Raw genomic sequence first — 23,915 nt, 5'->3', positions numbered from 1 at the left:
AAAAAATAAAAATAAAAGAGAGCACATTCATGGCTGTGCCTGAGTTAGCATGAGATTAGTCAAGGAAATAAAAGGAGGAAAATAATAAAGGGAAGTTAGAAACATGGAGTACGCAGAGTATTTTAGACAATGGCTACCTTTCCAGAGTCAAGGAAGAGGTATATCTCAAGCTCAGGAGCCCCAGCAGGGCGAGAACTAATAGCGTCACGCCACACCCACATTAGGACACACCTGAGGTGACCCAGACCTCCAGAGGTGGGCGGGTACAGGTGAGAGCGGAACGGCCGGCTTGCGCGGCATCGGGGGCGGGGCCTCCGACAGAGGCAAGGATCCCCCGGGGCTCCCGAGGGGCTGCGCGGTGGCGCAGGCGCATTGCAGCCTCGCGGGCGGCGCCCCCTGGCGGCGCCAGCATCCTCGCGGGGGCGGAGTCGGAGGCGGGGGGTTGCGCTTGGTGACGGGGGACGCGCGGCCGCAGCGCACTGGACCAGCGGCGGAGACCCAGGACGTGAAGCGCTGGCTGCGGCGGCGACGGCGGCCGGGAGCCGCCCGGAGCTGGGGCGCAGCGTGCGGTCGGTGATGAGGGGCAGTGGCGGCGCGCCGGGCGCAGGGCCGGCTGGTGAGAGCGCGGGAGGTGGGCGGCGCGGGCCGGGAAGATGGCGGAGAGGCCTCGCTGCAGCCCCACGGCCTGGCCCGGGCGGAGGCCCCCCCAATCCAGTTGTGCTAGAAATCGGGGCCCCAGGTGACCCGGTAGGGGAGGGTCCGCACGAGGACGCCGCGGCCGAGGGCCAGGGAGTGGGAAGGCGGGTTTGCGTAAGAGCAGGGGCCCGAGGGTGGTGGGTGTGAGGGTGCCATGGTCTGCACGCGTGCCCGGCCTTTGGATGGGCGTGAGTGCGTGTGTGTCCCTGACCAAGATAGTTGTGTGAGAGCCCTTTGCTTGAGGTGGTTGGGGTTGGGGTGGACCTGATGGTGGGTGTGAGATGTGAGGGTGCCCGGCCTGCAGACAGGTGTGTGTAGTCAGCCCGAGGACAGGTGTACGTGCGTTCTGTGTCCAGGCCCCGAGCCGGTGGTGTGCTTGTGCCCTTCCTGTGCACTGGGCTCCGGTCCGTTTGGGGGTGGTGAGAGATGGTGCTTGCCGAGCGAGGATCTTGCGGGCCTGGCTTTGTCCGCGATGCCCGGCAGTCGGTGGGCGTCTCTGGGTCGGGTCGTGGCTTGCTTGCGCGCGGTGCGCCCTGGCTTCGCGGCAGGGCCTCTGCGGCAGGCTCGGGTGGTCCTCTCCCCGGCCTTTCAGACTTGGAACTCCCTGGGCGCCTGCTGTTTGGCAGGCGTTGGGGTGGGTGGGGGCTGCGAGCCGGCAGCCTGTGCATCCCGGCCAGGCTGTCTTTATTTTAAAACGTGCTGCCCGCTTCGGGCGCGGCAGCTGTGGGTGTGTTCCATGCTGCTGCTCACCGCAGCTGCTGTGGGCGCTACGCAACCTTCAGCCGCAAAAATGCGGCTGGACCCCCTCCCCCTTCAGTGTCGTTCGGGTTGGCCAGGCCTCCAGTGACCTCTGCAGAAAAACGTACAGTTGCAAGGCTTCAGTTCCTCCCGTGGTGCAGACAATACGGACGTTTGTCTTTGGGAGCTAGGGAGGGCAATTGAGCACTGCGTCCTGGGCGCAGTCTGTAAACAGCAGGTGGTTTTGTCCCTGGCTCCCCTTTTTACAACGAACGTGGGGGGAAGGGAATTAGAAGAAGGAGAGGTGTGACTGGATAGTCCGGAAAGCCAGTCTTTAAGGGATTCTGAGTGCCTAGGAGGGAATGGAGAGATGTGGCTCCTTCCAGCTCGTGGTCTAATCAGCTGTCTTGTAAGAGGCTGGAGCAGAGTGAAAATGAGTGCTGGTTCTGGAGCCAGACTGACCGCCCTTGAGTCATGACTCCTCCTTTACTGGCTTTGTGGTATTAGGTAAGGTCTCTCTGCCTTTGGTTTCTTGGCTGTAAAATGGGTACACTAATAGTGTTGGTCTCAGAATGCTGTTGTGAGGACTCTGTGACTTAAGAGTTGTAAAAATGTTCACACCTGGGAAGTTTTGAGTGTCAGGAATTGTTCTTGCTACTAAGTTGCAAGCTGTCAGGGTTAGGTATAGGTTGGACTGTGTGCTACAAAGTGCATAAACTAAGTGTGTGTGTGTGTGTTAAAATTGTAATTTCGTCTGGGTTTTGCTATGTGTTCAGGCAGGTTTCAAACTCATGATCTTGTCTGGCACTGCCATGCTTGGCTCAAAGTACCTATGTATGTGTACACGCGTGTGTGTGCATGAATGTAATTATTTTCATTTTGTGTGTATGTGCTCGTGTGTGTGTGTTTAATTATTTTCATTTTATGTTTGTGCCAGCTCCATCGAGTAGAGGTCAGAGGATAGATTTTAGGAGCTATCTCTCAGCCCTCACACACTGACACACATCTAGCTGGTTGGAAGCAAATCTTTCTAAAGAAAAAAGAACAGTTTTATACACTTAGATAAATGAATTGCATAGAGTTGATTTAGAAGTGTTTTTGGTAAGGAAGCATCTCATGCACCACCCAGAAGGCCACAGTGCTGACTGGGAGACGTGAGATCGGTGGCATTCAGGCCTACAGTGTCGTACTTCACAGGGTCACCTCTGAATTGAGAAAGGTAACCTTATTAAAATAAACTTTGACACCGAAGATGTAAGTAACAAGATGAGAGCCAGGTATTACCTGCATGGTAACAGGCCTTGGTGAATTACCAGAAGAAGTTAAGACAGGCTTTAACCAAAGTGAAGGGGATTGCTGTGCTTTCCAAGGAGACAGTTACTCCAGTCATCACTTTCCCCTCTTTATCTCAGGATTACTCTGGAAAATGGGAAAATAGCATTCCTACTCTGATAGAAAAGTTAAGTGAGGTCTTGAGACTTGTGGCAGTGAGGGTGAGAATGTTTGTTTGTTTGTTCTAAGGATCTGGTGCCCAGCATTTGGGAGGAGAAAGAAGGAGAATTGAGGCCAAGCTGAGTTATATGAACCACTTGAGTTATATGAGACCACGTCTTTAAACAAAAGAAAAAAGTAGTCCCATTTCATTCTGGCCTCTGCCATATGCCTGCTGGGGCAGAGGGCCGTGGGTTAGGAATTGCACACAACAAAGACTCACAGGTCCATGCTTAGTTTCACGGTCTGGCTATTGCAGCCTCTCCTCAGGCTTGATCTCCTTGATGCTGTTGAGGGAAAAAAAAAAATCCTTAAACTGTGCTGAAATGTCCACTTTGACTAGCAAAACCCTTTTACTGGGTCTTACAAGCAGTCCTCACAATTGGCCTTTTGGGTGAGGCTTTATTTTGCCACAAAGCTGTGTTCACTGAGATAGACTAGATGTGCAGCCAGCCATGGATGTGCAGGGACAGAATGTGGTGGTTACTGGCTCCTGAGCCCCATTCCCCATAGCTCCTTTCTTACCTCTCCAGATAAAAAAACGTTTCCCCTTAGCTACGGACCCCTGTGGTTCCTGTGCCGCCCTGTTCGGTCTCTTGTTGGCTCTTTGAGTTGTCCCCAGCTTTATGTCCCAGGTACTCCTGTGCTCTGTGACAGAGTGTGACCTGGACCTTGTCCTAGGGCAGCTGTGAGCATCCTGCTAGGGAGTCTCCCCTCACCTGGCTTAGCACTGCCCATGTCTGCTGCTACAGTGATCAGGACCTGAAACCCTAGGTGTGTCTTCTTGAACTCACACAGGTTAGCTATGCCCACTGTCCTGTCCGTCTCTGCTGTTACAGTGACATAAGTGAACTTTATTGGCATCTGTTGTGAGTTATAGTGATGTGTCATTCTCTCTGTGTTCATTGTCTCATGGAGAATGCATACTAACCTTTTTACAGTGTACTGAGAAGAGCCAGGCATCACCTGTTTGTTCCTCTCCGTTGGTGTTTTGAGTGTGTATGGGTTGTGTGTATGTGTGTGTATGTGGTGTGTCTGTGTGTGTGGTACAGGTATGTTTGTATGTGTGTATATTTGTATGGTATATGTATGTGTAGTATGTATGTGTAGTGTGTATATGTGTGTGTATGTGGTGTGTCTGTGTGTGTGATATGTGTTGTCTGTGTGTGTATTTGAGTATGTGTGTGTTTGTATGTGTGTATATGTGTATGTCTGTATATCTGTGTGTGTCTGTATTTTTTGATTCAGTGGTAGTTTTTTTTTTAACTTTTAAGTTTTCAGTGGCAAAATCATAATAATCAGCATTGGAAATATTTTCAATATTCTATACAAGCACCCCTCAAGCATTGCTTATTCATTACTTTCTAAATAGAACAGCTAATCTATGTGCAGTTACTTGGATGTATGTGGAGTTTACTGTCAAAAACATGGATCTTGGAAAGGAGAGAGGCCAGGTGTAATTTTTGCCTAGTGTGACCAAAGCCCCAGATTTGATGCCCCAACACTTCATAAAACTGGGTATGGTAGCACATGCCTGTCATCTCAATACTCTGGGGAAGTTGGAGGCAGAAGGATCATAGGTTCAGGGTTATCCAGTGTTAAATAGCAAGTTAGAGGCCAGACTGGGTTATATGATACACCATGTCAAATAGAGAAAAGACATGAAAGAGGGCCAGAGAGATGGCTCAATTCTAAAGGCAGCTGCCACCAAACCTGGTGACCTGAATTTATCCTGGGTCTTATCTGGTAGAAGGAGAAAAGTGATTCTACAAAGTTGTTCTCTGACCTCTGTCTTTATGCCATGTGCTGCACTTCCCTCTGTGGCCCCTCTGACCTCTGTTCTTATGCCATGTGATTTACTTCCCACTGTGACCCTACAGCCTTCCTTCCTCTCTCTCTCTCTCTCTTTCTTTCTCTCTCTCTCCCTCTCTCCCCGCCCCCTCTCTCACACACAGTAGTAGTAGTAGTAGTAGTAGTAGTAGTAATAATAATAATAATAATAATAAGTAACCGGGCGTGGTGGCGCACGCCTTTAATCCCAGCACTCGGGAGGCAGAGGCAGGCGGATTTCTGAGTTCAAGGCCAGCTTGATCTACAAAATGAGTTCCAGGACAGCCAGGGCTACACAGAGAAACCCTGTCTTGAAAACAAAACAAAACAAAACAAAATAATAATAATAACTAAATAAATAAACTTTTAAGGCTGGTGAAATGGCTCAGGAGGTAGACCTACTACCAGCAAGCCTGATAACCCAAGTTCAGTTCCCAGGACTCCCATAGTGGAGGGGCGAACTGACTCCCAGAAGACGTTCTCTGCCTTCCACATGTCCACACATGCATACAGAGAATAAATATGTGTCTGGGCAGTGGTGATGCTACACGTCTTTAATTCCAGCATACAGAGGCAGACGCAGGTGAATCTCTGTGAGTTCCAGGCCAGACAGGGATTCATAGTGAGACACCATCTCAAAGAAAACCGACACTGGGCTGGAGAGATGACTCTGTGGTTAAGAGTATTGGCTGCTCTTCTAGAGGACCTGGGTTCGGTTCCCAGCACCCACGTGGAGGCTAAGTGTCATCTGTGACTCCAGAGGATCCAATGCCCTCCCCTTCTTGGTTCTTTGGACACAGCGCATAGATATATATGCAGGGAAAACATCTATATACATAAAATAAAAATAAATAACATCTCAAATGAATAAGCCAACAACAACAAAAACTTAACAGAAAGAAAGGCCAGACGAGTTTTCTAGGGCTCAGAAGGTAAAATGTACAAGTAGTCACTCCTGCCCCCCTCTCCCGGTCTCTTTTGGCAGTAAAGTCTTTATTACTGCTCAGCCAGGCCTGCTATTTTTGTATTGCTTTGGCTACTCTGGCTGCTCCTAGTTAACTGGGCCTTTTCCCCCCCGCCCCTTTTACTTTTCTGAAGTTTAAACTGTTTGATTTTGTGTACATTTACTTCATTTTGCTTCCTAAAACTTTTAATTTTATTTAATAGTTTCAGATGGTGGTGAAGAAGTACACAGGTGCTTGGTGAACGTTGGTCTCTTGGGGAATCTTAGTTCCCCGCAGGCAGGCGATGAGCATCTTACAGATGCTTTGAAAGTGCATGGTATACACGCAACCTGTGTTTCTACCCTTTCCTTTTGAAATCTTTCTGACCTGTCTTAATTATATTGCTTTGAAGAGACATGTCCAAGGCAGTACATGAATTCTGTCTCATTGGAGGGGTTAAAACTAGAATGACTCGGATTTTTCAAGGAAATGTTCCCCAGGTGGGAATCAGAAAGGCTCTGTCTACCGTGGGGTTGTGTTGAGGCAGAGTCTCTGAGATGTTCGCCCAGTCTGGTCTGGGTGAAAGCTTTGGTTACGCTTTGTTGCGAATCGCTTCCTGAGCTTCAGCTTTGCTTGTGAGCTAGATCACTGTCCTGCCCGTCCGCTGTGCAGGGTTGTTGTGAGGCGGGTTGTGCATGAGCTTCATCAGTAGACTGAGGAGCCAGCAGGACACTTCTGTCCTCTTGCAGTCTGTTCTTAGGGAGCAGTGTGCAGCAGTGGCAGAGTAAAGAGTGTGGGGTACAGCTGCCAGCCAGGTGTGGGCATGACTGTGGCAGCCCTGCCCTGCCGCTCCAGTCTTTACCCTCTCCTCTCCCTCTCTCCCTCTCTCTCCCTCTCCCTCTCTCCCTCCCCACCCCCTCTCTCTGTGGTGTGTGTATGTCCCCTCTCTGCCATTCCCTGGGACTCTGGTGGAGGGCATTTTCCCAGATGTCAGGATTGTGCTCAGACCCACACACAGTAAGTTCCCTCACCCACAAACCTCTTGCTATTAAAGGCATCAGATTGTGCGCTGCCTATGTTACTAGTTAAGGTAAAGTAAATTCCAGAACTCTGCCTGTTGTTTTCTATTGATTTCAGCGATGCTGACCTTTTGTTTTATATTTCGTATTTGATTGTGTTCTGAAATCCTCGGGGTTTTTTTAGCCAAGAGTACTAGAAGCAGCTCTGGCCTCTAAAAGCTGTAGAGACACACTATGGATCTCAGAAATTCTCCTGTGGGTTCTGTAGGGATGCACATCTGCCCGAGGTGTCTCCTAGAAAAGTGCAAAGCTTCCTGCCCAAGGCCGTGGCTAAGGGTCGTCCTTCTCAATTGCTGGGCACAGTCCTAGTGTCTGGTTCTACATTGCCAGGCCTGCTTTTACTCCAGTCTTTCTTGCCACCTGATGTGTACCAGCAACTTGCCACTCAAGTGCCTAGAGGTGAAGGACACAGTCCAGGTCTCTGTTGGGCACACAGAATTGAATTGTGCTCACAATCTGTGGGTGGCATGGAGCAGTAGCCTGCCTGACACACTCATAGGAGGCTTTTGTAGCTTAAGGGTTGCACACTTTAGGCTGGTGTGTACGGAATGGTGGCCTTGTTACAGAGGGCTGTTGGTGACCGAGCCTGAGCTGTTCCGCAGGCCCCAGAAGAGCATACCTTAGGTGGAAGGAAGGAGCCAGCCAGTGTGAGGTTCTCCTCCAGCAGCTTCTGTGTGGAGCCAGTGGGAGGAGGAAGGCAGGTATCTGGGACCTTGCTTACAGCACAGCCAGCGTTTACACCTTACGGAACTGAGAGTGTCTTCTGAAGGGGAGCTTATCTCCACCCTTATCTCCAGTGTGGAGTCAGGGCACAGATAATCAGAGGCAAAGGTTTGACAGATTGCCAGCTACAGTTTTATCTATTCGCTTCACTTGTGTGCAGTATTAGAACTTAGTGAAGTTACTGTGCGTCCTTGGTCAGTGCATTTTAAATGATAAATTGTGCTCAAAATCCACATTGGTTGCCGGCTTCGCATAGCCGACTGGGAAGTGCTGTCAGTGACCCTCGGAGCTCAGGTAGTGGCCTTTGGGTTGTGGCCCTGACAGAGGTGACACAGCTGTGCTCCACACTGACCAGGCAGGTTCCTTTTCTCCCTTTTAAAAGATTGGTTTACTTTCATTTTATGTATATGAGTGTTTGTACGTGTGCCTGATGTATATATGAGCTCCGTGGTGCCCTTGGAGGCCAGAAGAAGGCGTCAGATCCGCCAGAATTAGAGAGTTGCAGGTACTTGTGAGCTGACGTGTGGGTGCTGGAAGACGTACACTGGAAGAGTACAGAAGCTCTTAACCACCGAGCCATCTCTCCAGATCCCTAGGTAGGTTCCAACATTATGCATCCACAAGTAGGAATTAGCACCTGCTTGATATATGAAGAGCTCTGCCTGGCATTAACAAGCTTAGCTGCTGCTCCAGGTGTGGCGCACGCCTTTAATCCCAGCCCAGCACTTGGGAGGCTGAGGCGGTCGGATCTCTGAGTTGGAGGCCAGGGCTAGCCTTCCAGGAGTGAGACCAAATATAGCCTTTCAGGAGAGACTGGGTGTGTGGAGTTACTCGTGGTAGATAGCTCTGGGGAATTATCCCGGAGGACCCAGGAGATGACAGGTGATGTCAGTCAGCCTGCACTCAGACGTGAAACATCACCCAGGCTGTTGTGTTAGGAATGAGTCTGGGGACTAACAGGAAGCACAGAAATAGTTCAGCTGTGTTGATGGAACAGGCGAGCCACTGACAGAAGCCGGTGAGGCTCCAAGGTGGCAGGAGGGGCTGCATTGCACTTCCCAGTACACCATAACGTGTGTGAGAACACCATTCTCCTGTTGCTCACTAGACCCTGGACAGAGACGGACTACAGATTGTGCATCGACCCATTGATGGACACTGGAGTCCATCTGTTTGCTTCCATTTGCTGGTGGTTATGTAAATGCTGCCAATTCTTTATACTTGCGGTTAAGTTTTTGTATAAACACATGATTTCAGTTCTCTTGGTTATATACATAGAAGTAGAATTGCTAAATGTTGATTCTTTGTGTACTTTTGAGAAAATGCCAAGTCTTTTAAATTAGTTTCCTCTTCTTACGTTGCCCCCCCAGCAATATGTAAAAGTTTCAATTATTTTTACTGTATTTATTTATTTATATTTATATTTATATTTATATTTAAGGTAGGGCTTAATGTAGCCCTGGCTGGCTTCCAGCCTGTTGTATAGCTGAGGATGAACTTGAACTCTTAATTTTCCTGATTTTAACCCCTCTGCCCCCGAGCCTTTTCCTTCTCCAGTGCTAAGGATTAAATCCATGGCATGTGTCAGGTATCTGCTGTCCTCCTGAGCTGTCCTCCCTGTTTACTCTTCAGTTGGTTGTCTTTATTACAGAACTGTATGTTCTTCATATATTTGGAATAAAAGTTCCTGCTCATGATGTACAGATATTTTTCACTATGTGTGTGTACACATGCGCGTGCTCATGAGTATATGTGTATATGGTATGTGTGTGTATGAGATATATATAAGATGTATGTGCCTGTGTATATGTATGTTTGTGTGTATATTTGTGCATATGTGTATGGTACGTGTCTGTGTGTGCATGAGAAAGAGAGAGACAGAGAGAGAAAGAGAGAAGCTCTAAGTTGATGATATATGGTGAATGGTGGCACTCTGGGTGCTGAGGCAGGGGGTTTGCTTGAAGCTCAAGACTAGTTGGGATCTGTAGTGAGTTCAAGGCTTGTCTGAGATACATGACAAACCTCTGTGTCAGAAATCAAAATAACAGAAATTTTACTCCCGTGTTTTCTTCTAAGAATTGTATGGTTTTAGTTCATGTACTGACTTTTTAGTCTTTTTGAGACAGGGTTTCTCTCTGTGACTATGGCTATTCTGGAACTGGACCTGTATGTAGAGCAGGCTGGCACTGAATGCAGAGATCTGCCTGCCTCGGCCTCCTAAGTTCTGGGATCAAAGGTGTGTGCCACCACCGCCCAGCTCTGCACTGGCATTTGTTGTTGTTGTTGTTGTTTGGATGTTGCTTTGTATGTTATATATGCGTCTAGGTATTTGATCCATTTGAGTTATTTTTCTATTTATGTGTTGATGGAGGGTTGAAACAAGATCTTGTCTAGCTAAAGCTGGCCTCAGACTCGCTATGTAGCCGAGACCTGCCTTGAACCCCTGATCCTCTTATCCTCTTGAGTGCCAGGGAGACTCACATGTACTACAATGGCTGGCAGAGTTAAATTTTTTAATAGATTGCAAAATCAGGGCCCAACTTATTCCTTTGTGTGGCTATTCATCTTTTCCAGCTTCATTTGTTGGAGAATTTTCCTTTTTCCATTGAATAGTCTTGGCATCCTTGTCAAAGACCACCTGACTGTAAATAGAAGTTTTCTTTTCCTGACTGTTGTCCCTCTAATGCTCTGTCTGTCCCCGTGCCTGTGCCATGCTTTGACTTCTGTAGCAGGGCAGTAGGCTTCCAGGTCAGGAGGTCTGCGTCTGTCACTTCTTCTTTTCCCAGAGTGTTTTAACAATTCTGGGTCTTAGAATTTCCATGGGACCTTCAGGGTCAGCCAGGCCATTTATTTCAAATCACACAAGAATGACTTTGGTAGGAACTGTTGTTGTATATAATCGGGGGTGTTGATATTTTAATAGTGAATAGTATCTTAATCCATGAACATAGGCTCTCTACTACCATTTAGGTCTCTGATTTATTTCAACAGTGTTGGACAGTTTCCATTGTATAATTTTTATATTGTGATTAAATTTATTCCCAAATAATTCCTTTTGATAGTACATATTGCTTTCCCAATTTTATTTTTAGGTTTTCTATTCCAAGTGAGCCTCTTAAAAGTTTGTCTTTGTGTGTTTGTATGTGTTCATGTATATGTGAGTGCTTGTGTGTATTGGGGCTGGAGGACAAACTTCAGGTGTCAGTCCTCAGGTGGCATCCACTTTTTCTTTTCAGTCTTTTTTGTGGGTGTGTTTTGCCTTCATGTACTATGTGCATTGCTTGTGTGCCTGATGGGGTGTGGTCCCCTGGAACAGGAGTTATGCATAGTGTGAGCCACTATGTGGGTACAGAGAAGGGAACTGCACCAGGGTCCTCTGCAAGAGCAACTAGTGCTGTCAACTGCTGAGCTATCCCTCCAGCTTCCTTTTTTTTTTTTTTTTTTTTTTTTAACTCTCTTGACACATCCCTGTTAGCTCTCCAGCACTGAGTTACAAGTGGGGGCCCCCCCTTTTTTTTTTTTTTTTTTTAACTCTCTTGACACATCCCTGTTAGCTCTCCAGCACTGAGTTACAAGTGTGTGCCACCACATTTTTATTTATTTATTTATTTTAACATGGGTTCTGGATACAGTTGAACTGTATCCCCAGTCTCCAGGAATTTCTTTCTAATACTAAGTGTTTGAGCAAATGTGCAAAACTTACAAACATAGAAGGGAAGGCCAGCAAGTAGTCAGTGGGTAAAGGAAGACCGTCTCCAGCCAGCATTAACCGTCTCCAGCCAGCATTACTCAGATCTTCACATGCACACTGAGGCTGAAAGCTTCCTCTCCTTCTACTTTAGCTGTCCAGTTCTCCCTGGTAGCTGCTAGCTGTCTTCAATCCTCATTATCCTAGTAGGGATGTTTTATATTCAATATACGTGTACGCGAATGCAGATGTAAGTTCTTTTTCTTCTGTTTGATTAATAGTTCTAAATGAAAAATAATGTTCATTTCAGATGTTTTGTACTTAAATTTTTTTGTGCATGCATTAATGAAAATCCATTTTGGGGGGCTAGAGGAATGGCTCAGTGGTTAAGAGTACTGTCTGTTTTGCTGTAGGACCTGGGTTCAATTCCTAACAACCATATAGTGGCTCACAGCCATCTGTAACTACAGTTCCAGGGGATCCAGTGCTTTCTTTCTGCTGGTTCCTGTGGATACAGTATACACAAAATATACAGAATACATGCAGGCAAAACAATATGCATAAAATGATACAAAGAAAATGCTTTTTGAAAAAATGAGTAAATAAGTCTTGTTTCTAACCTTTTATTTTGCAGGGTTTCAGGAATTTAATAATTCAGTAACTTTTCTTTTCCATTTGAGAGGAGGTTTTAAAGGGAATGGGATGGCTGTTATGGACTAGGGATGATATATATATATATACCTATCCCAATACTGGTTTGAGGCCAGCTGGGGCTATATAAACCCTATCTTCCTCAGGAGCATGGTACTCTTGGAAGGGCTTGAACACAGCTTTGTCAGAAGATGCTGTCAACGTATGTAGAGTCTAGAAAGATATTTTAAAACAAACATTGCATATGACCATTGTAATCTGATTTATATATTCCACATGCCTTTCTGGGCATACATTAGGTATTATATACTCTACTCTGAACAGGTTTTGTGGTTAGTGCTCCTGACCTATGACTGTAAAAGGTTGTGACAGACTCAGGTCCCACAGCTAATTAGAAGAACTTGTATTCAGGTTCAAGTGTCATGAGGCCAGAGCTTTCCGTTTCCACCACACTCATTTTTGAGCCACTTGTTCCCTCCCTGGCCCCCGGTCTGAATGCATAGCGTGTGTCTAGAAAGCCTCTTGGCTGCTGAGATGTTTCGGTGAGGGGCTCCACTCTCACTGTGCCTCCATCCTTGCATTTGGAGGAGTGAAACTGTGCCCTGCTGGCAGACATGGTGGAAGAGGGCTGGAGTGAGGTGTGCTCACTCACAGAGAACATGAATTGGAACAGAACTGGAGCTGAGGAGCGCATAGCAGCTGGGAAAGAGGAACTCTTCTGGAGAGAGAAGACTTGGCAAAGCCCACAGTTACAGCTGTCCCCTGTGTGCAGGGAGCATGAAGGCAGCGTGGAGTAGGGCTCCACCAGCGTGCTAATGGGGTATAGAGTTTGAACTCCATAGATGATGTTCTCATATCCCCCCCCCTCTCTCTCTCTCTCTGTGTGTGTGTGTGTGTGTGTGTGTGTGTGTGTGTGTGTGTGTGTGTGTGTGGGCAGGCCAGACGACTCGACGTCTCATGTCATCCCTCAGTTGCCTGATCAGGTTAGGCTAGCCGGCCCATGAATCCCAGAGATCTGCCTGTCTCCACCTCTTCAAGGCTGGAATTACATGCACAGGATACCACACCTTTGTTTTTTAATTTTCTTTTTAAGAACGTTTTGTTATGTATATGGATGGTTTTTTTCTGAGTTTATGGGTACCACGCGCATGCCTGATGCCTTTGGAAGCCAGAGGAGGGCATTGAATCCTCTGAAACAAGTCGCAAAAGGCCGTGTGGGTTCTGGGAATCAAACCTGAGCTCTCTGGAAGAGCAACCAGTGCTCTTAACAGCTGAGCCATCTCTCCATCTCCAGCTCAGTTTTCTTTTCTTTTCTTTTCTTTCTTTCTTTCTTTCTTTCTTTCTTTCTTTCTTTCTTTCTTTCTTTCTTTCTTTCTTTCTTAGTTTTTCGAGACAGAGTTTTTCTGTGTAGCCCTGGCTGTCCTGGAACTCACTTGGTAGACCAGGCTGGCCTTGAACTCAGAAATCCGCCTGCCTCTGCCTCCCGAGTGCTGGGATTAAAGACCTGTGCCACCAGGCCCGGCTCCAGCTCAGTTTTCAAATACGGAGTTTTAAGGTTCAAATTCAAGTCTTCCTTTTTTGCATGATTAGATACTTTATCTCCTGAAAAGGGTTATGGGGAAGGTGCTATGCGTGGCAAATGAGGGAAAGGGAGGAGTAGTCCACCCTAGATAACAGGATGGAAGGGATAATCTGAGGTTGGGAATGGGAGGGCAGATGCTCTGATCCGTGAGGTAAGGTGAGTAAGATGGAGAACTGCTGTTGGATCAATGTCAGAGCTATTGGTGATCTGGAAGAGGAGGTTTGGAGATATAAAGGAGAGGACAAAGCATGTTTGGGAATGTGTTTCCGAGAAGACAGGATAGAAGCTATAGGTGGACAGTGAAGATATTTTTTTTTTTAGAATGCTTGCTGCAGAGAGTCAATAATTCCAAGAGAGAAAGAAATGGTAGAGTAGAAGAGAGGATTGCGGACGCTCCTGTGGGGAGTGAGTAGGTGGCGACTGTGGGCTGGCCACTTAGCCTGTGAGAGCTCTCAGTGAGGAGTAAGAAGAGTCAAAGAGGATCTTAAGGAAGAATGCCTGGAGGTGGTGGCACATGCCTTTAACCCCAGTACTTGGAGGATGGAAGTAGGCGGATCTCTTGAGTATGAGACCAGCCTGGTCTACAGAGAGAAACCCAGTCTTTAAATTAAAGCATGGAAGGGGCTGGGAAAGACACGCAGCCCACACATGACTGATACTGGGCTTGGAAGGGGACACAGACTGTTCAGTTCCTTTTTCTGTGGTTTATTTAACTGCAGGGATGGAAAGGGGAACTCTAGCTGAGCCAAGGATGCTGTTCTGCCATGTAAGTATGCCAGGGATCCAAGGCACCATGAGGAAGAAGCCAGGAAGCCGAACACTGGGCTTCATTGTGTTGTCCAAGCTGGAGGGTCATATTTAGGAGGTGTCGGGATGAGTGGGGTTTTACTTGCATAGCTTTGGGGAGGTGAATGTGGGATGAGAGATGGAGTGTTTGACCAGCCATGGTAGTGCAGGATCGATGATAGTGGCAAGACCCCCCCACACACACACATACACACACTTGATTTGTACTGTAGTTTGGATCTCTCTCTCTCCCCCCCGCCCCCACCCACTGATTGTTTCACCCTGTAGCTCTAGCTGACCTAGAACTCACTATGTAGACTAACCTGGCCTCAGATTCACAGCCCCACCTGCCTCTGCCTCCCCCGATTGCCGGAATGAAAGGCCTGAGCTTTCACTCTCAGCCCTGCATTTTGGGTCTTGAATGTCCTACAAGGGCTCCTGTGTAAAGGCTTGATGCTCACAATGGCATTATTGGAAGGGGAGACCTTTAACAAGTAAGATCCTTATGTATCGAAAGGGGATGGTGGGGCTGTGACTCATCTAGTCCTTCTGGCTTCTGGTAGGAGCAGGTTGCTCTGACACACATCCCACCATTGCCTTCTGGCATCCCCACTGGAGGCTCAAAGCAATAGCCCATCTTTCTAGAATCATACACAAGCCCCTATTGCCCCCTGGGTGTGCAGCTCTGGTTGACCTGGAACTTGCTACATAGACTAGGCTGGCCTCAGACCCACAGAGATCTAGCCCCTCTGCCTTGCGAGTGCTGCTGCGATGAAAGGCATGCACTACCACGCCTGGCTTCCTCTTGTTCTTTAAATCTTTGTGTTTTTGAGTATGGGCACATGCACCACAGCATGCATGCGGAGGTCAGGAAACCTCTGGTGGCCTTCCATGCTTTGCACCTTGTTTTTGAGACAGGGTCTTTTGTTCACTCTGTACACCCCAGGTTAACTAGCCCATTCCGTGTTGGAGAATCTCCTGCCTGCTTCCCATTTGGAGGCTGGGCCACCGGGACTGAAGATGTATGCTGCTGCATCCAGATTTCTACGGGTTCTGAGGTTCTGAACTCAAGTTCTCATGCCTGTGTGGCTAGCACTTTACCCACTGAGTCATCTCCCCAACCCTCAATAATTCTCTGTTCCCATAAGGTAATGATGATTGGATAGTTCATTATAGTGATGGAAAGCTAAAACTTACTCGTGTTCTAAAGGTGATGCCAAGAGCCCCTGCAGCTCCACACGACGAAGTATGGTACACACGGTAGGTCATTGTCATTTCAGGGTCTCTCTGAAGAGTAGAGGATCCTGTTCCCAAGGTGCTACTGGTATACGTTTCATTGCAGATGTGTTGCAGGGTCTTAGGCAGTAAAGACTGTCAGTCTTTCTGTGTCTGGACACAAAGGCAGATTGGTTGGATGTGGAACCTGAATTAAGAGCAGCGTTTTCTTTTGAAGCTGTGTATGGATTTCCATGTTTCACAGAAGGAGAGGTCATGGAAAGGTTGCACCGTGGACCCTTCACATGTGTAGGTTTGCATGTTCACACCCATTCATACCAAAACATAATATGGTAGAAAGAAGGTTTGAAAGCACAAGTGAGCCAGGGATGGTGGCACGTACCCTTATCCTAGTATTCAGGCAGAGGCAAGTGGATCTCTATGAGTTCAAGGCCAACCTGGTCCACACAGTGAGTTTCAGGTCAGTGAGTACTATATAGTGAGACCCTGCGGGGCGGGGGGGGGGGGAGAAAATCTCCCCAAAATAAAAAAGCCTGAGTGTTGGGACATTTGGGGGATTGTCGTTTTACTTTTTTATTTTTGAGACACGGGGTCTTTTCTATTACGTAGCCTTGGTTGCTCTGGAACTCACTGTATAGACCAAGCTGGCCTAGAACTCACAGAGATCCACTTGCTTCTGCCTCTGAAGTGATATGATTAAAGGCATTCACAACACTGAGCTCAAAGGCCCTTCATATGCATATTTAAGGAATGCTACTGTTAAATATGACAATCTGTATATAGACTGTTTCCTGTAAGGAAACACAGGACCACAGTGATTTTTTTTTTTTTTTTTTTTTTTTTTTGATGGAATCCTCATCCATGGCAGGGCTCTGCTGTTTTGTGGGATGATTGGCTATTTCCATTTTCTTCTTCCTTCTGAGTAGATTAAAGCTTAAGAGATGTTTGAATTATTCAGAAGGATGTGGGCTGAGAAAGGGAAGGAATTGCTGCTTTGAGTGTGGTAACAAATCTGTGAGGAAGTCCTGGGAGTGGTCTGTAGAAAGATGAACCAGAGGTAGCTGGGAAAGTTCCAGAGACAGGCGAAGTGGTGGGAGACCGTCAGCCACTTTGGGCAGGCGCAGGTGCACACACTGCTGTTGTGCACGTCTTTGCTCCTCCTCTGGCCTGTGTTGGATGTGAACAGGCGGCCTGTACTCTGGCTTGCTCTACAGCTTGGAGGCTGGAGGCCAGCCTTTGGCTCCGATGAAGGGGCCGTTTGCTGACTGCCAGGCTGCTGTGCGTGGGATAGTGCCCCCCACCCCCAGTCCAGTCATCACATGAGGGATGCAGACAGACTGATCGTCGAGGTGCTGATTCTCCATCATTCCTTGTTGATAGTTTAAATTATGCCATGCAGTTCTCCGTTCTCCTGCTTAGAATGCTTAAGTGGCTTTTTTCATAGGATAAAATTTGCAATCTCGTTTTTTTAAAAAAAGATTTGTTTCATCTGTGTGGATGTTTTACTTGCATATACGTCTGTGTACCACATGTGTGCATTGCCCCTGAAGGTTAGAAGAGGGCATGATATCCCCTAGAACTAGAGTTACAGTTAGTTGTGAGCTGCCATGTGGGGTGGGTTCTGGTAATCAAACCTGGGTCCTCTGGCAGAGTGGCTGTGGAGCCATCTTTCCAGCCCCTGACTTTATAATCTTAGCATTTCCTCCAAGGCTTCTAAGCTCTACAGTAGCACTTGGGCACAGCCCTTCTTCCCTTTCCAGGTCCTGATCACCTCCCCCTCAGACTCTAAAGCTCCTTTCCTTCAGACTCTGACCATCTTCTCAGTCAGGGTCTTAGCCTGGACCTGAGGTTGGCCCTTACTGAATAACATGCAAATCTTTCCTGCTATGCTTCTCCAGAGGACACACTCCTTTTTTTTTTTTTTTTTTTAAATAGAAGTTAGCAGAATTTGTAATTATCTATTTACCCCTTATTGTCTCTCTTATTTAAAGGGCACAGGTCACACTGGTTTTATTCACTACTCTCTGCTCAGAGCCTGGTATGAGCACAACAAATTTTTATTTAAAAATCTCTTTGTTTTTATTGTATGTGTGTGGGTGTTTTACTTGCATGTAGTCTGTGTACCGTGTGAATGCCGAGTCCTGGAGGCCAGCAGGGGCATTGGCTCCTCTGGAGCTGGAGTTAAAGCCAGTTAGCTACCACGTGCATGTTAGAAACCAAATTCTGGTCCTCTACAAGAACACATGTTTTTAACCCCAGAGCCAGCTCTCCAGCCCCCACAAGAAATATTTTTTACATGAATTAATGAATGCATAAGTAGAAAAAAATATTGGGGAATTTGATGAGCCACTGAAAATTTAAGAGGTACCACTAACCACTGCCCTGTATAATCAAAACCCTATAATTAATGAAAACAGTTCAAGGTCACTCTAGATTACAGAAAACTAGAAAAGAGAGGGAGAGTGGAAGAGGAAGAGGAGGAGAGAGGAGGGAGGGGACAGCACAGCTGTGCTTCAGTCACAGCTGTGAGATTTATGTTCCAAGAATGCTCTAAGTGGGCAGACTTAGAGATTGGACACTCTGCTTGGCATTGGAAAGGCCAGCGTATTACATTCACAGACAGTTTTCTCCCCTCACTTTTTTTTTCTTATTAATACAGTATTTATTTGTCTTCTGTCAAACCTGAGGCAAGCACTTTCCCCAGCCTTCTTGGGGAGGTACAGGAAAAGGAACATAAAGGGCAGACTAGACACGAAAGAACCATGGGAGGTGGAGATGAAGATGGCTGCTTCTCATGGTGAAAAGCCCCGTGGCCTCTGGGAGGGCAAAGTCTAGAATCGCGTAGAAGAGTTGTTGCTTCAGAGGAGGGTTCCTAGCCAATGATGAGACTCCCCCAAACAGCCCCAATCCCTGCCCCAGAGCCAGCCACCCCAACTATAGCAGCCCCAGCTCCAATGAACTTGGCAGCTGTGTCGCTGACCCTTGAAATGGTTTGAAAGCTGCGGCTAGGGATAAGTGAGGTCTTAGGCCACCGGACCGCCAAGCTGCTGAGGCTCTCATCTGTTGGCATCTGTGGTCGTGTCAACTCCACTGTAGACAGCAGCTGAGAGGTGCTCCTGATGAGGGAGCGGGACAAACTTGGAGCAGGCATACATTTTCAGGGTGAGGGGCCAAGGCAGGAGAGCTGCTACCAGGGGAGAGAAGTCAGAGAGGGCCTCCCCTCACTTTTTAAAAACAATTTTTATTAATTACATATGCCTGTGTCTATCTGTGCACTTGAGTGCTGGTCCCTATGGAGGCCAGAAGAGGGCATTGGATCTCCTGGGGCTGGAGTTTCAGTTAGCTGTGAGTGCTGGGAATGGAGCCTGATGCAGGCTCTGGATCTCTTAGCCCCGCCCCTTGCCCCCCATTGGTTTTTAACAGTGTGATTGATAGCCAGGAACCGGGGTGTTGTCTTCCCGCTTGGTGTTCACTAAGGGTCTTGTACCTTTAGCCTTGGTCAGACTTGGAAGAACGTTTACAAAGGATAAACTCTGTTTAGGAGGGAAATTAACTCTACTTACCTTGCATCTTGGGCCCCCAGGCTCTGACTATGGATCCTCTTGGTATTTTCCTGTGTAGTTGTGCAGTTTCTTTTGCTGCCTACGTACTTAGGGCTCTTCCTAAGCATTCTGGTTTCATCTATGGCCGACTCTGAGCTCAGACTTGTTTAACTCTGTTTAGGAGGGAAATTAACTCTACTTACCTTGCATCTTGGGCCCCCAGGCTCTGACTATGGATCCTCTTGGTATTTTCCTGTGTAGTTGTGCAGTTTCTTTTGCTGCCTACGTACTTAGGGCTCTTCCTAAGCATTCTGGTTTCATCTATGGCCGACTCTGAGCTCAGACTTGTTCCCTTAGGATTGGAAGTCTGGAAGTGCCTCAGAGAGTGGGAGCTGGGGCTCTCTTTGCGGCTTTCCTGTTTTAGACCCTAGTCCTGGGCCTGTGAGGTGGCTCAGCTGAAAAAGGTTCACTTTCCAGCAAGCCTGATGCCCTGTGTGGTGGGAAGAGAGAACAGACTCCTGCAAGATTGTCTCTGCCCCCGACCCACAATTAATTTAAAAGACCCCTAGTTCTCTGCTGCCTGTATTCAGTGAACTCCTTGGAAGCCAAGTGCTACCGTAGCCCTGACAGCTCTGTCTTCCTACCAGCATGGCATGGCTCTTAGATTGTTAGGTGAGCTTCTGCAGCAGCGACGTTACTGTAGATGCACCGAGAAGGAAGGCCAGCCCTGGTTTTCTGAGTCTCTCTGGTGGTAGGCATTTTGGTGGGTGGAGGTAGGAATGTGATTCAGAGCAGACAAGTTCTGGGCTTATGGTGGAAGGAGTTAGGTTGGGTAGTGTCCTTCGAAGGGGCTCCTGCCTTTGATGTAGCAGCTCTTTCTGAGCAGATATGTCAAGTATCAGGCCTAGTGTGGTACTTTATTTTCTAGCTTCCTGTAGGTTCTGTGAGTCCCTGTTAATGTGCCTGTGCTTTCTGGTTTTGTTGTTGCTGTTATACTTTTTATATAAGCGTTTTCTATATTTTGATTGCATATTTGTTTATGTCTGTCTGTCTGCATGTATGTATATATGTGCACTGCATTCGTGACTGGTGCTGTAGAGGTCAGGAGAGTGCAGTGCATACTCCAGTACTACAGCTGCAGACAGCTGCTGTGTGTTAGCTTGCAGTAGATCTTGGCTCTTCTAGAAGAGCAGCAAGTACCCTCAACACTGAGCTTTTTCTCCTGCTCTTGTTTTATTTTTTTGAGACAGTCTTTGTAGCCCAGGCTAACCTACAGCTTAATATGTAGCCTAGGCTAGCCCTGCACTTTGATGATCCTCCTGCCTCAGCCTCCTGAGTACTGTATTTTTGTTTTGTTTTGTTTTGTTTTGAGACAGGGTTTCTCTGTATAGCTCTGGCTGTCCTGGAACTCACTTTGTAGACCAGGCTGGCCTCGAACTCAGAAATCCGCCTGCCTCTGCCTCCCAAGTGCTAGGATTAAAGGCGTGCGCCACCACGCCCGGCTCTGAGTGCTGTATTGCAGCTGTGAGCCACTTAATAAGGTGGCTTTGTAATTCCTTTTGCCTTGATTTCCACCTGTCTGTAAGTGGGTTTTCACTTTAGCCATACACAAAAATCACTCGGAAAAACTAAAAAAATTAACCACTCTGGGGGAAAGACACAAGAGCTTAGCCTCACAGCTGTACTGATGTAGATGTTGTCCTCTTAGTGTCAGAGAGTTGATGTCATCCTCCTAGTGTCCCTGCTGTGAGCAGTTGTCCCGTGGTGGGCCATCCATTCATTGCAGGTAGCCACGGAGAGAGATGACAGTTTTAAAGCTGTAAGTGTGAAAAACTTAACTTTTTGTACTTTGCTCTCACATAGCAGCTTACCCTGGCCAAATCGTAGGTGCGCGTCCTGTTGCCGTTTGGGTCTCACCGCGTCTCTTCTCTCCTGATCCTACCATCTCCTCCGGCACGAGTCTCTTACACATGGTGCTGCCTTCTCCTCCCTGCTGGTTCCTCAAGGACGACCGTTTGCTTGGATTCTGTTTTATGCTTCCTTGGGCTGCAGTGGCCTCCTGTTGGGATAAAGTTAGTTCTGTCTGCATCACTGCTCCTTCTGTCCCCTTCCCTAGGCGGCCCTTCACAGACTTGGAGTGCTTACGTGGCCTGGGAAGGTGGCCTTCTTGGTGAGTTCTCTAAGACTCTTATCTGCAGTGCCTCCCCAAAGCTGCCTTTCTTTCCCATCAGACTTGCTGCAGATCACCTACCTAGCCTTGCAGACACAGTGTCCAGGACAGAGAAGGCTGCATGCACGGGTTCCTACTTCCTTCTCATGCATTTGATTCTTTGCCAGGCACCATTAGCTCCAAGCCACAAAACAGTGAAGTGACAAAGGCTGGCTTATTCCTCCTTTTCTCCCTACTGAGAAACCTTGAATAGCTGAAGGCCTCCTGCTCTCTGCTCTAGGCAACATCCTTGATCTTTTTTTTTTTTAAAGATTTATTTATATTTATATGAGTATATTGTAGCTGTCTTCAGACACATCAGAAGAGAGCATTGGATCCCATTACAGATGGTTGTGAACCACCATGTGGTTACTGGGAATTGAACTCAGGACCTCTGGAAGAGCAGTCGGTGCTCTTAACTGCTGAGCCATCTCTCCAGCCTGACTTCCTTGATCTTGTAGCATGCAACCTGGCCTTGGATTTCAGGGATCTCCAAAGGGTGCTGTGGTATTTTTCTTGTCTTCCTTCATATCTGTGTGTGTGTGTGTGTGTGTGTGTGTGCGCGCGCGTGCGTGCATGTATGGGAAGTGTGCTCACCTCTGTACATGTGTATGTGGAGGACAGAAATATGTGTTGGTGGTCTTTCTTTATTCTGTCCACCTTTTAAAAAATGTTTTAAATTGTTATTTTGTGACTGTGTGCATGTGTGTCTGTACACGCGCGTGCGTGTGCGTGTGTGCATGTGTGTGTGTGTGCGTGCGCGTGTGCATGCGCACGTGTGTGTGCATGCGTGCGCACGTGTGTGTGTGTGTGTGTGTGTGTGTGTGCACGTGCACGCACACGCGCGCGCGTGTGGAGGTTAGACTACAACTTGCAAGAGTTGGTGCTCTCCTACCTTGCAAGTCCTTCCAGGCGCGGTAGTACCTCTACCCACGGGGCTGCCTCACTGCAACACTCCCCTCCCCGCTTCATGTTTTGAGACAGACTCTCAGTGAATCTGGAGCTTATTGTTTTGACAAGACTGGCTGGCCAGTGAGCCCTCAGGATCTGCCTGTCTCCATCTACCTGGGGCTGAGGTTACAGGCATGTGCCACTGCATCTGGCTTTTAGGTGGATTCTGAGAACCTAAATTCAGGTCATCATGATCGTTGTTTTGATAATTGTGTTCCTGAAGAGACATAAGCAGTACTCATTCTAGCAAACAAAATGCTATTCTACCAGAGTCCATCTGGGAACCATTGGATTCCACCCGACTCCATCCTGGGGACCATTGGGTTCCACCAGAGTCCATCCTGGGGACCATTGGGTTCCACCAGAGTCCATCCTGGGGACCACTGGGTTCCACCAGAGTCCATCCTGGGAACCATTGGGTTCCACCAGAGTCCATCCTGGGTACCACTGGATTTCTTGAATTACTTTACTTAGGTTGGGAGCTGCTTACAGGCGTGTGGGGAGCAGCACGGTGGCTGCATGGGGAGATCACTCACTGCTTGGATGATGCTTCTCCATACCGGGATAGATGGTGCACCCATTTCTTTCCATTAGCTTTCTCCATCTTGTATATTTTAGCCCTTCCTGAGACATTGTAATTAGGGCAAGACTTCATACGAATGGCTGCCCATGGGGATGCAATCTCAGGTGGGGTCCAAGGACCCTTATTACTGTCTGTTTTGAGGGAATGTTGACTAGCTCTTACAAGTGTTAACTAGCACCTGACAGGGGTGGAAGACTACATGCTACATGTCTGAGGTCCCTGTCTTAGATCTTTTCTTTGCTGTGATAAAACACCATGACCAAGACAACTTCTAAAGAAAGTGTTTAATTTGGCACATGGTTTCAGAGGACTAAGAGTCCATAGTAACAGAGGGAAGGAACAGCTGAGCCCTCAATCTTTTTTTTTAATTTTTCTCTCATACATAAGAACACCCTAATCTTGATCCACACTCCTGAGGCAGGGAGCAAGGACTAGGAGTCTCAGGAGCCTTTCGAGACCTCAAAGCCCACCCCCAGAAACAAGACCACACCTCCTTACCTTTTCCAGACAGTTCCACCAACTAGAGGCCAAATATTAAAATGGATGAGCCTGGAGCTGGTAGTGGTGGTGCGCACCTTCAACCTCAGCACTTCTGAGGCAGAGGCAGGCAGATCTTGAGTTTGAGAGCAGCCTGGTCTACAGAGGGAGTCCAGGACAGCCAGGGTAGAGAGCCTGAAAGAGCAGGAAATGCTCTCGACCACTGAGCCATCTCTCCAAACTCATCTTTTCACTTTTGTTTGTTGGTTAATTTTGATTTTTGAAACAGGGTTCTCTGTGTAGCCTTGGCTGTTCTGGAACTCACGCTATAGACCTCGAACTCAGAAATCTGTCTTCCTCTGTCTCCCCAGTGCTGGGATTAGAGGCTAGTGCCACTACCGCTGGTATCTTTTTATTTTCTTAATGGTGCATTTTGAAGCATAAAATTTTAAATTTTGACTAATTTTACATTTTTTTCTCATATGCAACTTGAGAAAACTCAGTCCTATCTAACTTCTGGAGTGCTGAGTGCTTTAACAACTTAATGGTCACTGGTGTCTTTGAAAGAGTAGAACATGGGCTGGTGAGATGGCTCAGCGGGTAAGAGCACCTGACTGCTCTTCCAAAGGTGCAGAGTTCAAATCCCAGCAACCACATGGTGGCTCACAACCATCCTTAACAAGATCTGACTCCCACTTCTGGAGTGTCT

General features: G+C 47.5%; 1 protein-coding gene and 1 pseudogene across 3 annotated transcripts in view; one reads left to right on the top strand and one right to left on the bottom strand.

Annotated features, from left to right (window-relative positions):
* Positions 1-441: 441 nt before the first annotated feature.
* Arhgap39 (Rho GTPase activating protein 39) overlaps positions 442-23,915 on the top strand; it is an 88,412-nt gene continuing 64,938 nt past the window's right edge. For 2 of the 3 annotated variants that reach the window (XM_021216852.2, XM_021216853.2), the window contains exon 1: positions 442-616. The gene's annotated coding sequence lies outside the window, so the exon portion shown is untranslated. Of the gene's footprint in view, positions 617-700; positions 748-23,915 lie in introns of those variants that run through there. The other variant, XM_029547747.1, reaches the window with a different exon arrangement.
* Positions 18,190-18,599, bottom strand: LOC110334518 (annotated as a pseudogene).

This window comes from Mus pahari, chromosome 17, assembly GCF_900095145.1.
Source record: "Mus pahari chromosome 17, PAHARI_EIJ_v1.1, whole genome shotgun sequence".
In the NCBI taxonomy this organism is placed as follows: Eukaryota; Metazoa; Chordata; class Mammalia; order Rodentia; family Muridae; genus Mus; species Mus pahari.
Note: the sequence above shows the minus strand (reverse complement) of the source record. Positions and strands in the feature narration are given on the sequence as shown.